At 41.2% G+C, this 11,850-nt stretch overlaps 1 long non-coding RNA gene and 1 pseudogene across 1 annotated transcript; both read left to right on the top strand.

Annotated features, from left to right (window-relative positions):
- The first annotated feature begins 535 nt into the window (after positions 1–535).
- LOC101772988 lies at positions 536–2,297 on the top strand. Its single transcript, XR_214429.3, has 2 exons — positions 536–768; positions 1,720–2,297. It is a non-coding gene; the product is annotated as an uncharacterized LOC101772988 (long non-coding RNA).
- A 6,455-nt stretch (positions 2,298–8,752) lies between these two features.
- On the top strand, positions 8,753–11,650 carry LOC101786239 (annotated as a pseudogene).
- The last annotated feature ends 200 nt before the right edge of the window (positions 11,651–11,850 follow it).

Genomic DNA, 11,850 nt, shown 5'->3' with positions numbered 1-11,850 from the left:
AATTAGTAATCTCCATCATCTAAAATGAATGTACGTAACCTGATTTCCCAATCATGTGGAAAATAGGTATCGGTGACTCGAACAATTTGCAGACGCTGACTTTTCTGCTATTTCCGGTGAGATTCATGCTGTGGTTGTCACACTTGCCTCGTCAAAGCAAAATCAATTAAGGGATGTTTAGATACAAGATGCTAAACTTTAGCAGTGTCACATCGGATGTTCGGATGCTAATTAGGAAGACTAAATATGAGCTAATTATATAAAACTAATTACAGAAACCTGTGCTGATTCGTGAGTTGAATCTATTAAGCCTAATTAATCCATCATTAGCAAACGGTTACTATAGCACCACATTGTCAAATCATGGACTAATTAGGCTTAATAGATTCGTCTCGCGAATTAGACTCTATCTGTGCAATTAGTTTTGTAATTAGTCTATATTTAATAGTCTTAATTAGCATCCAAACATCTAATGTGACAGGTGCTAAACTGGTTTCATAGAGACGACCGCGTAAAACCCCGACGCGGAGCAGCTCGGCGACGAAGAGTTAGGACCAGGACGCGTTGGGAGCGTGTGCAGGAAGAAGAGAGGAAAGGCTCCAGTTTCTTAATTTGTCGTTTGTTCTCGATCTGCCACGCAGCATGTTTTACACCATAAATATAGCAGCGAGCTTGCTCGATGTGCAACGTTGCATGCGAGCTGATTCTCGAGAAGGCAACTGCTAGGGGAATCGTCCAAAAGGAACACGAAGAGATCACTGCTACTAAGTAAGTACAGCACAGCACTTTTTTTTTGTTCTTTCATTTCGGAGATGTTCCTATCTTGCTTTCCTGCATAACCATCCCATTACGCACATGATGCTTAAAGAATTCAGCTCGTTTTATTGATATGCAAATGCTAGTGTAGTTGAAGTTAGACAGTTTCATACTTTAAATGTTAATGAGAGATTAAACATTATCCGTCTAGTTTCACTATTTAAAAATTATCGATGAATGGGTCTAATCCGATTTAAGAAGCTTGACCTGGCGAAAACAGGCGCGCGTCATGGTTTTGCAACAAAGCTGAGTATGAGTGGCCATTTATATCCTAACATATAAGTCGGAAATTATCTCAGAACTCCAGTTCTCTGTTCATGAAAACGAGCTATTTCATGGCCACGAAAAAAATTCTCAAACTCTAAACAATATTTTGTGGTTTTTTGTAATTTTCTATTGTTCACTTTATTATTAGCACTACTGATTAGTTTGGGCTGACCTCCACTTTATTGTTTGTAGCGAACATGGCCATATTAGATTATAGTTTGTGATTTTAGTGATTGAGTGACAACATAGTTATTAGGATTAATGGTTTGTTAAGTATGTGCCTTCTAGATTTTTTATTCTAAGTATGCAAACCAAACCATGGCAAGGTCCAAATCATGGTATTTAAGTATCCAAGCTATATCCAAGTTATGTATTCAAGTATCCAAGCTATGGTATTCAATTGACCAAACCATGATATCTAGGATTATTCTATGGTATTTAAGCATCCAAATAACAGAGAAAATCTAGAGATTCCTAATTCACCCACTCGCCCTCTTAGGCTACGAGCACCGATTATTCTATCTTATATTTTTGATGCAAATAGTGGAAACCATAAGTTTAAGGTTTTAAGTTTACCTAATTCATCCCCTTCCCTATTAGACTACAAGCACTAATTTCTTACATGTCAATAAGCAGGATTACAACACTAGGATGGTAAAGTCGAAGGAGGAACGCAGAGCGAAGCGCCAGATATTCAAAGCGAAGCTAAAGAATTTTACCAGACATGCCTGCAAGGTGACTGCGTGTACCATGACTGGCGCTAAGATCGGCGCCCTGATTCTTGATCCTGTAGTTTGCACACTTCTTGGGTTTTCGTACGGTGTGATTTCAGTACTCAAGGACGACGTCACCGGGGACGTCGGCCCAACAGTTTTGGACGTGGTGCTCCCCAGCGGTCAGAATTAGACGATACATCACGTAGCGACCTTTGCATTCGTGGATTCCTTCGTTCTTGCAATTCTAGTTATGTGCACGGGTGTGCGTATTTGTGTGAGGGGAATTTCTGGCCCGATTAGAGAAATTACCCCTATTTATGTTCTATTATATCAAGGAGTGAATACTATCGATGTATAATGCAAACATTGGGCTGTTTCATTTTAGATAAACCTTGTTATTTTCCCTTTTTTAAACACGGTACACAGATATAGACGTTTACATGTAGTATGTATAGTCACCTCTATTAATACATACAAGCAAACTTATCTCTACGAGCACCTTCGAGAGACTGAACTGACAGATCTCGAGAGATTGACGAAGTCACCATGACCTTATTGTTTCAATTCAGATATTTTCGTTGTATGAAAATGATATTGTGCTGAGATGAGTTTGTACGTGATAAACAATGTGTCTTGTGACTATCACAAGGGAGTCGGATTCTCGAAAATAAGAATCCGATTCATTTCACAACCCGCCACTAGAAGCTCACCCCCATGCAGCAGCCCAGCTAGCTGCCATCGCTGCCGAACCTGCGGCCCTTCCCTCTCTTGCTACCTTCCCTCCTCTTTTCTCTCTCCCATCTCTCTTCACCTCTTCATCTTTCACTTCGCAAATCTAGATCTCGGGCTACTATCCATGGATGCGGTAGTGCTCAGGTTAGGCTAAGCTGTATTGATGATGTGATCTATGGGCAATTGTTTCCTTTGCGGCCACGCGCCTCAGGGATTTACCCTCTTAGCGCCTCAGGTGGCTGGATTTGGGCATTTGGCCTAGGCTGGGCTGGATCCGCCCCTTCCGAGCGCACCCACGACCAAAGCGCTAGCCTGGTGCGAGTTCCCCTCCTTGGTGGCCGCAACGGGTGGCGGTGAGCTAGGCACCTTGGCCTGAGGTGCCTAGCAGCAGGCGTCGAGCAGAACTTCCTTGACGCTACTACTCGTGGCTTGCTCTTAGGTTTGAGCACCCACTTGCATGCATGAGCACCTGATGAAAGCCTTGCTAGGCTTGTGCAGGCGTTGGCGACGACAATGTTCTTGATGTTGTTTCCCTTTTCGAAGGTGTTTGTCGTGGTGTTTCGTGCATGGCTTGGTGGTTTTCTAGGTGAAAACATACTCCGCTTCACTGGACGGCCTCTAAATCTCCCCTTCACCTAGGCCTCTAGGCAGCCCTCTATCTAGGGTTACTATTTCTAGAGTTGGAGGTATTTTTGTACCCTCAAAAAATAGAGAGAACTCTTATTTGATCTTTGGAGGCTTTAATTTAAGAACTATTGCTAGAGTTGCTCTAATTGTGAAAAAAAAATATCCAACTACCTATTAGAAGGTGGATCCAAACTCCACCAACTAATAGTTAGCAGCTAACTATTAGCGTCAATAGATCTAACAAATATCCTATATTACGGCAAATTATGCATGAAATGCAACTAGGCACAACTACATTCAACAATTGAAATCTTCTAGACATAACAGTGACACCAAGACAAATAGCACAACAAACATAGAGAATATGTACCGCTGACTTAGTTGAAAAGGGCACCGCAGAGTGAGTTTACAACTCTAAGTGAAAGTGCATTAGTTTTTTTTTCTCTCGTCGCATAACAGCGACACCATGATAAGTAGCACAGAGTATACAAAGAGTCCCCAACGGTGACCTATATCGCCGGATGACATCCGATCGACATGGAGTAGCGGACACGGAGAAGGGAAGTACGAACTAGCGCGCCTGCATGCATTCATCTCAGCACGATTATCAACGGCTACCGTGGGAACTGGGATCCAGTGGCGTAGCCAAGAATTTGCACCTTGGTATTCATTGTAAGACAAATTGTAGCCATAATAATAACCAAAGAGAGCAGCAATGACCATATTCCATTGTAACAACCAAAGTACAAATAGATGACAAATTGACATAGTAGAAATATCTCTCTAATAGTTAAGAAATATTACAAAATAGGAAGGAAATTTACAATATGACTTTACGGTCCCCTTGCTGGAAGAGACTAGATATCCTCATTCTTCACTTGCTTGAAGAATCCCCTCTCAATAAATGTAACCAAACAATTGTTCAAATATTCATCACCCATTTTGCTCCTTTGCTTATTCTTCACAAAATTCATTGCGGAAAAAACCCTTTCAACACTAGTAGTGTCTACTGGAAGGATTTGCACAAACTTAAGGAGCTTGTAAACAATATCATATACTTCATGCTTTGTTGTCTTTACCAGCATAACCGAAAGCTCATATAGATTCTTCAAATTTTTAAACCTTCCATCCCTACGCACACTAGAAATGTAAATTGATAATTGCCATGGTAGTTTTGACAACTCATAAGTTGTGAAATCCTTAGCATAAAATTGAGCAAGCCTAACCAATTTCTGTTGATTATAAGCAGCGAAAGAATCAAGTGGACTGAATGCTGCCAGGCAAGAAAGTAGTTCTGTGTTTACCTCATCAAATCTCACTGGTAAAAAACCCAGCATTTGTCTCGATTGGATAGAGACATAGATCTCGAATATCCAACCGGGACTATATTTTCGGGACTAAATCCCCCCCCTAGTTTCAGGTAAAGACCATCTTTAGTCCCGGTTGGTGTTACCAACCGGGACTAAAGGGGCTGCCATGCATGCGCACGCATACCAATCGGGACTAAAGACCCTTTTTCTTTTTACCTTCAATTCTTTTCCATATAAATGCTAATTGTTGCTCCACTTATGTATATACCTATACGTATATATACGCTCGTATTGTATGCATGTCGTATATATATTCCATGATAGTATATGCATGATATAACTAATATATATACAATTCTTAGTACTTTATACACATCAAACTAGTATTTATACAATTATTATATATACAATAATTTGTCCTCTCTTTGTTCTTAGGATCGTCCCGCCAAGGAGCTGTTCGGTTCGGCTACTGAATGTCCATTGTAATGAAATTCTACGTGGGGATTTATCACCTCGTCCACCAGAAATCCTATGAGACCTTCTTGGACTGCCTGAAGCCTATCCTTCTCCAAGACTTCTTCGGCAATCTGCCACATCTGTAATTTATAAATTTGTGAATGTTACACCGACAATTAAATATAAGGAGCTAGAAAATGATTAATTGTTAATATGTTTATTTTACATACATTTAGATCGGACGGTAGCACCTTGTCCCTCACGAAACGGTGTATGTGCTCACAGACGTAGTACCCATATAAATTATTCCCTGGTTCTCAAGCACTATAATGGAAATAAAGGTTATGAAATATTTGTGTTATAGAATATACAAAATATGCAAACTTCATACATACTGGAAAATTTTTACTAAATGTAAGTTGTTCTTTGAATTCACCACAGAGATGCTTACATAATCGTTTCCATGCCCTACGAATTAAAATAATGAATGATATAGTGTTGGGTGAAAGTTTAGGAAACAAACTTTTGCATATAGATAAAGGTGCAGAATTATTACAAGTTAAGCATGCCTTGAATTTCTTGGTACTCGTCCTTGTCTTTCCTCAATGAATCAAAAACAAGAACGTTGCTTTTGTCAATCCGAATTATAAAGAGAATCCGGTGGTAACTTTGAAGATAAATGTTCATATTTGAGCTAACTAACATTAATTAGGTTAGGAAAGGAAAACAAAAATATACGGTACCCACAGTTACTTAAAGTTGTAAGGTTGTAGTATGCTTGACTTGTAATTCTGCTGGTCCAAGAAACTGTATATTGCGTTCAATGTCTTCTCTGGTTGATCCCGTATCTGCTGTTGGTTAACAACCGATGGGTACAGGAAGCCAACGGTGAAGTAGCATTCTCGGCGGTACCTCTGAATTTGCATCCTACATAAAATGAAAGACAAAGTTAGTGGGATGACACACACATACACCCCAAATTAACATCTAATAAACACACACTTACAGAACCAAGGTGCTAATAAGAGAAACATCAAGGGCATCTTGTTGGTACACTTCATAAATATCCTTGAATTCCAACCATAGCACTTTCTCGCCATCACAAAAAAAATCAACCGGTCTAACAAGAAGACCGAACATGGTCTTTTCATTGGCCGACTGCTCCATGTACCAATTATGGAATTCATACATTTTAGTTGGGAGCTTCCGTAACAATTCAGGCCTGACTAGAGGCTTGCCTAACTCAAAGGGCTATTTAGGTACAGTCTTTTCTGGAGGTGACGGATCAGCTTGCCCTAGAACTTGAGCAAGTGACAGACCTGTCTCTTCCATAAACCTGAATGACCTTGATTTGTTGTTCTAGAAGCAAAGCTACTATTTCTCGAGCTTCTTGATCTGCTGCCCGAGCTGGGGGACAGTACGATCGGATGACGACTCTCCTTTATTTTTCTTCTGCTTCTACCAAGACTTAACAAAAGAACGTCGTAGTTTGATAGTAATTGCTTCTTGACATTTGGCTGAATCTACTAGATTAGGCTTGTTCTCCTTCACTTTTCCTTCTGCAACCAATTTGTCGAACCACGCCCTTTCATTTTCTTTCATTGCCTCCTCCAATTCCTCAGGAGTCATATCACCGGCTAGCTTCTTAATAGGTTCAGACTTCTTTTTTCTCTGCCTCGATTCTTTCGCCTTTGCCTGCTTTGGCTTGGAAGGTGGTGGACACGACTTATTGAGAGGTGCAGGCAGTGGTTCCCTGCTTGCACCAGACTTTAGTCTCGGCGCTGCAGACGGTGATCGGGGAGGGGTGTTTTGGTTGTTGTCGCTCGCACCTCCAGGATTCAATGGTGCTGGAGACGATGATCGAGCAGGATGCGACAATCCCGGTGGTGATGACAGTCCTGGAGGTGGATGTGCTAGAGATGATGGTACTGAGTTCCTAGGAGATGCCTCCTGACCGAGGATGATGATGTAACGTTTGCGCCATAGAATGATACCGTGAAGTGCATCTCCTAGTGTCTTTTCCCTGTCACCTCCCGGGAGGTCGAGCTCTAGGCCTTCATATCCGTCACAAATCTGCTCCACCCCAATGGTGGAGTAGCTAGGTGGAATCAACATGCCATGGCTTGTCTATCCTGGCAAGATTGGTAAAGCACTTTCGTACGCCACCTGTAAAAATAAGAGAAATAAAGAAATTATTAAATTCCTGAGGCGTGGATCAATTGAGCTAAATGTATAAATTTATGTTATATATACCTTAATTGTGAGGTTGTCAAATGGTCTGTACAGCTCACATGAGGTGCGCTGAGTTATGTCATCCACAAGGTACCGTTGGTTATCCTGCACTCCCACGAGTAAGCCCAGTATGTCCTCATCGGGGACCCCTGTGGAAGCACAGCTTCTTCGGCGTGGAGAAGGGATGACGAGAACGTTGGGATCTGGCAGATTGGACCATCTCATTAAGTGCTAGGGCCACTCGCTGTTGAACTTCTTCCTGCATTGTCTTGTCTTGTTCATTTACTTTCGCTTCAAGCATACGCCGCCACCTCTCCTCTTGTTGTTCCTTTCTTCTCTTCCAGCTTCTGTACGTGTTGATGTCCTACTTGAAAGCATACTTCCATGGAACCACGCCGAAGCCTTAGCAATGTCCTGCGTGTTCGGGATTACCGAGTGCTAAAGTCAGCTCATCGTTCTCTCTATCAATCTTCAACTTTGCGGCTTTAGCATCTTCAATGTTTTTGATAGTCTAGAGGGCCCTCTCACGTATTGTTTCATTGAAGACAAGTGTGCCATCCTCAGTGTTAAGGGTGCCTCTGGAGCGTAATACCAATTCTTCGATCGATCGGGCCAGTCAAAAGTTGCTGGGACGGTACCTCGATCGATTAGGTCTTGTTCCATCTTTCTCCATCTGGGAATTGTGCTTCTGTAACTACTTTGACCTAGATAATAATGGTACTCTTGTGACTGGCATTGTCTATGTTGGTACGCACCCTCTTCTTATGATCTTCACTCCTCTTCCATTCCAGAAATGAGTTCCAGTGATCTTTTAACTTTGGCCGGTCATCAAAATTTGGAGTTGAGCCCTTCTTGATAAAGTTGGTATCCAGGTTTTTCTTGAAGGTCTGAAATTGGGTTGCCATCTTCTTTAGAGTCCAATCCTTCATAAGATCTTCATCGACGTCTTCAAGAAGTGTGAAGTGTTTCTTGACATCAAACCATAACATATCTTTTTGTGTCTGCGAAAGCACGTATGGATCATCTTGTTTACCTTTCCATTCTCGAATGTTGATGGGCACGTTGTCCCTTACAATAGCCCCGCATTGACTCACAAACGTCCTTGCGACTTTTTCGGCAGCCATTGGCTGGCCCTCTTCTGTTACTTCGAGATCTGAAGCTTCGTACCACCAGATATTATCTTTGTACAACCTCGCAGTTTCCTTCGTTTTGTCGACTCAGAGGGCTAAAAGTTCAAGATTTGTACAGCAACCCCCCCCTCCCCACGACTTAACTGACATCGCCGACTCAGTCAATTGGGGTCGCTCTACCGGTGTAGCCGTGTAGCAAAGCCCCCGACGACTTGACTGACCGACGACTTAGACTACAGAGTGAGCGTTCAACTTTAGTTGGCGTGACAGTGCATCCGTTTTTCCTCTCCATGCAGTTGGATGGGACGTCACTACAAGCAAATGTGTGCTTAGCTATTGCTGATATTTTTGGGTCCCATCTTAAGATGTATACATTACCCTTGCCCTAAAGTTTATCCGGTCAAACTTTAGTGCGAATTAAACTTTGCTCTAGCCTATCCAATGATGGGACCCAAATAGGATAACGATGGGACTAAAGTTTGACCGGATAAAAGTACTCATATCCTATCTGGATACATGTGCTAAAAGTCAGCTAGAATAGTGACAGAAACGTCTGTTTTGCTCCTACTTTTTCTTCCCCACCTCCCTTCCTCTCCTAAGTGTGTAAAGTGGACCTTTTTCGGTAGGTGTTAGTTCCTTTTAACACAAATTAGCTTATATTTGGAGAACTAATGAACTAACTATTATTAGCTAGGGTGTGACTAAAAATTAACCCACTTGAACCTTGAAATCCAAACAGGACTTAAGCAAAAAAAAGAAAGAAAGAAAAAACTACAACTTACAGAAGAGAACATCAATCTTTGCATACAGGTCACCTCCCCAATAGTGGTGACCAACCTGCCATTTGTGTATGCATGTAAGCAAGAAGCGTCACTTCTACATAAAGCTAACTGAGGGAGCAACATTTCCTGCACCCAGACGCCCAATCTTCTTACTAGCAATAGCAATGGCAAGAACAGGGTATTCTTACTAGCAATATGCAGATTTTCAATATGGATCGGAACATGATAAGTAGTAATATTCCTGAAGGCATTGGAAATCTTATTAATTTATCATATTTTCTCATATATGATAATTCTTTTGAGGGTAGTATTCCTGCCTCTCTTGGTAGACTCAAGAGGTTGAGTGTTTTAGACCTTGCAATGAATAATCTCTCAGGACAAGTTCCACCATTGCTTGGCAATCTCACATTGCTGAATAAACTCTATCTTGAACAAAATTCACTCAGTGGGCCTGTACCATCAAGTCTTGGGAGCTGTCCTTTAGAGCTGTTCGATGTTCAGAACAATAGGCTCGATGGTCGAATACCCGAGGAAGTTTTCCTCATATCTTCCCTGTCCAATGTCATGTATTCCAGAACAACTTGTTTAGTGGTCCACTACCACCAGAAATCGGTAACTTGAAAAATCTTGCAGACACTGACATTTCTGGTAATCAGATTTCTGGTCAGATTCCTGACTCCATTGGTGATTGTCAAAGCCTGCAATATTTGAAGATGCAGGGAAACTTCCTTCAAGGGACAATCCCAGCATCGCTGGAACGGCTGAAAGGTCTTGAATTACTTGATCTTTCACACAATAACTTGTCGGGAAATATTCCTCAGTTTCTTGTTGGCATGAAGGGCCTTGCTAGTTTAAACCTCTCATTCAACTACTTTGAGGGTGAAGTTCCCAAAGATGGAATATTTCTCAATGCGAGTGCAGTTGAAATTGAGGGAAATCAAGGCCTATGTGGGGGTATCTCTGAGTTGAAGTTGCATCGCTGCTCCACTCGCACCGCCAACAGTCGGTCTTGGAAGGTTATCACAGTCTCCATAACTAGTGCAGTCCTATTGCTTACCATCCTTTTAGCACTATTTACTTTCTGGTACAATAGGAGCAAATTACGACGAGCAAACACATACCAATCATTCATCAATGATTTACATATAAGGTTAGGCTATGCTGAATTAGTCCATGCAACAAATGGCATTGCTTCTGGAAACCTTATTGGAGAAGGAAGCTTTGGCTCGGTGTACAAAGGAAGAATGATGATCCACGACCAACAAGTCACTATTGCTGTGAAAGTGCTTAATATGCAAAAACGTGGGGCGGCACAAAGCTTTGTTGTAGAATGCGAGACTCTGAGAAGCGTTCGGCATCGGAACCTTGTGAAGGTCTTGACGGTCTGCTCAAGTATTGATTTTCAGGGTAACGACTTCAAGGCTCTAGTATATGAGTTTCTACCGAATGGAAATTTAGACCGATGGCTACACCAGCATCCTGAGGAAAACGGTGAAGATAATCTTTTAAATATTATCAGAAGGCTCAGCATTGCCATTGATGTGGCTTCTGCTCTTGATTATCTGCACCAACACAGGCCATCACCAATTATTCACTGTGATCTCAAGCCAAGCAACATTATCCTTGATACAGATATGGTTGGTCATGTTGGTGACTTTGGGCTTGCAAGGGTCCTGCATCAGGATCATAGTGTCATATCAGACAAATCAAGTGGCTGGGCTACAATGAGAGGAACAAATGGCTATGCTGCTCCAGGTATGTTTGAGACACTACAATTTATCCGTACTAGTTGAGAAAAGTAGAAAAATATTTAGTCAAATTATGCTGACAAAATTTTCCCAGTACAATTTATTGCACAACCTTAGTTCAGTCCATACTCCATGGTAGGTTTATTTCATTATATGTGTTTCAATTCAGAATTTCAGATAGGAATATTTTTGTCAAAACAACTCAAATGTACTGAAGCATCAAAAGGATACGATTATATAATTTTCTGTATTCATAGACATAAGTATTTTTCAAAATACAAATATTTAAATTTCTGCTGAGTTTTCTTACATTATTATTTTGATGATTACAGAGTATGGCTTGGGCAATGAAGTTTCAATCCTGGGTGATGTCTACAGCTACGGCATATTGTTGCTGGAGATGTTTACTGGAAAAAGACCGACAGACAGTGAATTCGGAGAAGCACCCAGCCTTCATAAATATGTTCAGATGGCACTTCCAGAAAGGGTGATCTATATTGTGGACCGACAGTTACTATCCAAGTATGAGGATGGACAAGGGGGAACCTCAAACCAAGTCAGAGTACAAGATGCAATAATCACTTGCATCACATCAGTTCTGCATATTGGAATTTCATGTTCAAAGGATAATCCAAATGAGCGCATGCAGATTAGAGATGCATTTAATGAGTTGCAGATAATAAGGGACAAGCTAGCTCGACATTCTGCTCCATGATGAAGCGTTAAATATTTGAGGCATTTCAGGGAGTATGTCCATATAATATGAACTCTATTCGTCCTACCTAAATCCAATAAAGGGAACAAGATCATGCATAAATCATGATGCATGCTACTGTCTACGCACCTCCTTATCATTTCTAGTTGCAGATGAAATGCTATGAAGACTATATGTTATAATGAAAACACTGTGCCATACTTGATGTTTACTGGCAGAGTTGTACATGTTTGCTTGTCACATGTAAATAGTTAGGAATACTACTGTATGATATACATGCCTTAGATTTTACACATTTAACACAAGACAGTAAACAAAC

The sequence above is a fragment of the Setaria italica genome, chromosome I, assembly GCF_000263155.2.
Source record: "Setaria italica strain Yugu1 chromosome I, Setaria_italica_v2.0, whole genome shotgun sequence".
Taxonomy (NCBI): domain Eukaryota; kingdom Viridiplantae; phylum Streptophyta; class Magnoliopsida; order Poales; family Poaceae; genus Setaria; species Setaria italica.
The sequence above is the reverse complement of the archived record's forward strand: the minus strand, read 5'-3'. Positions and strand labels throughout refer to the sequence as shown.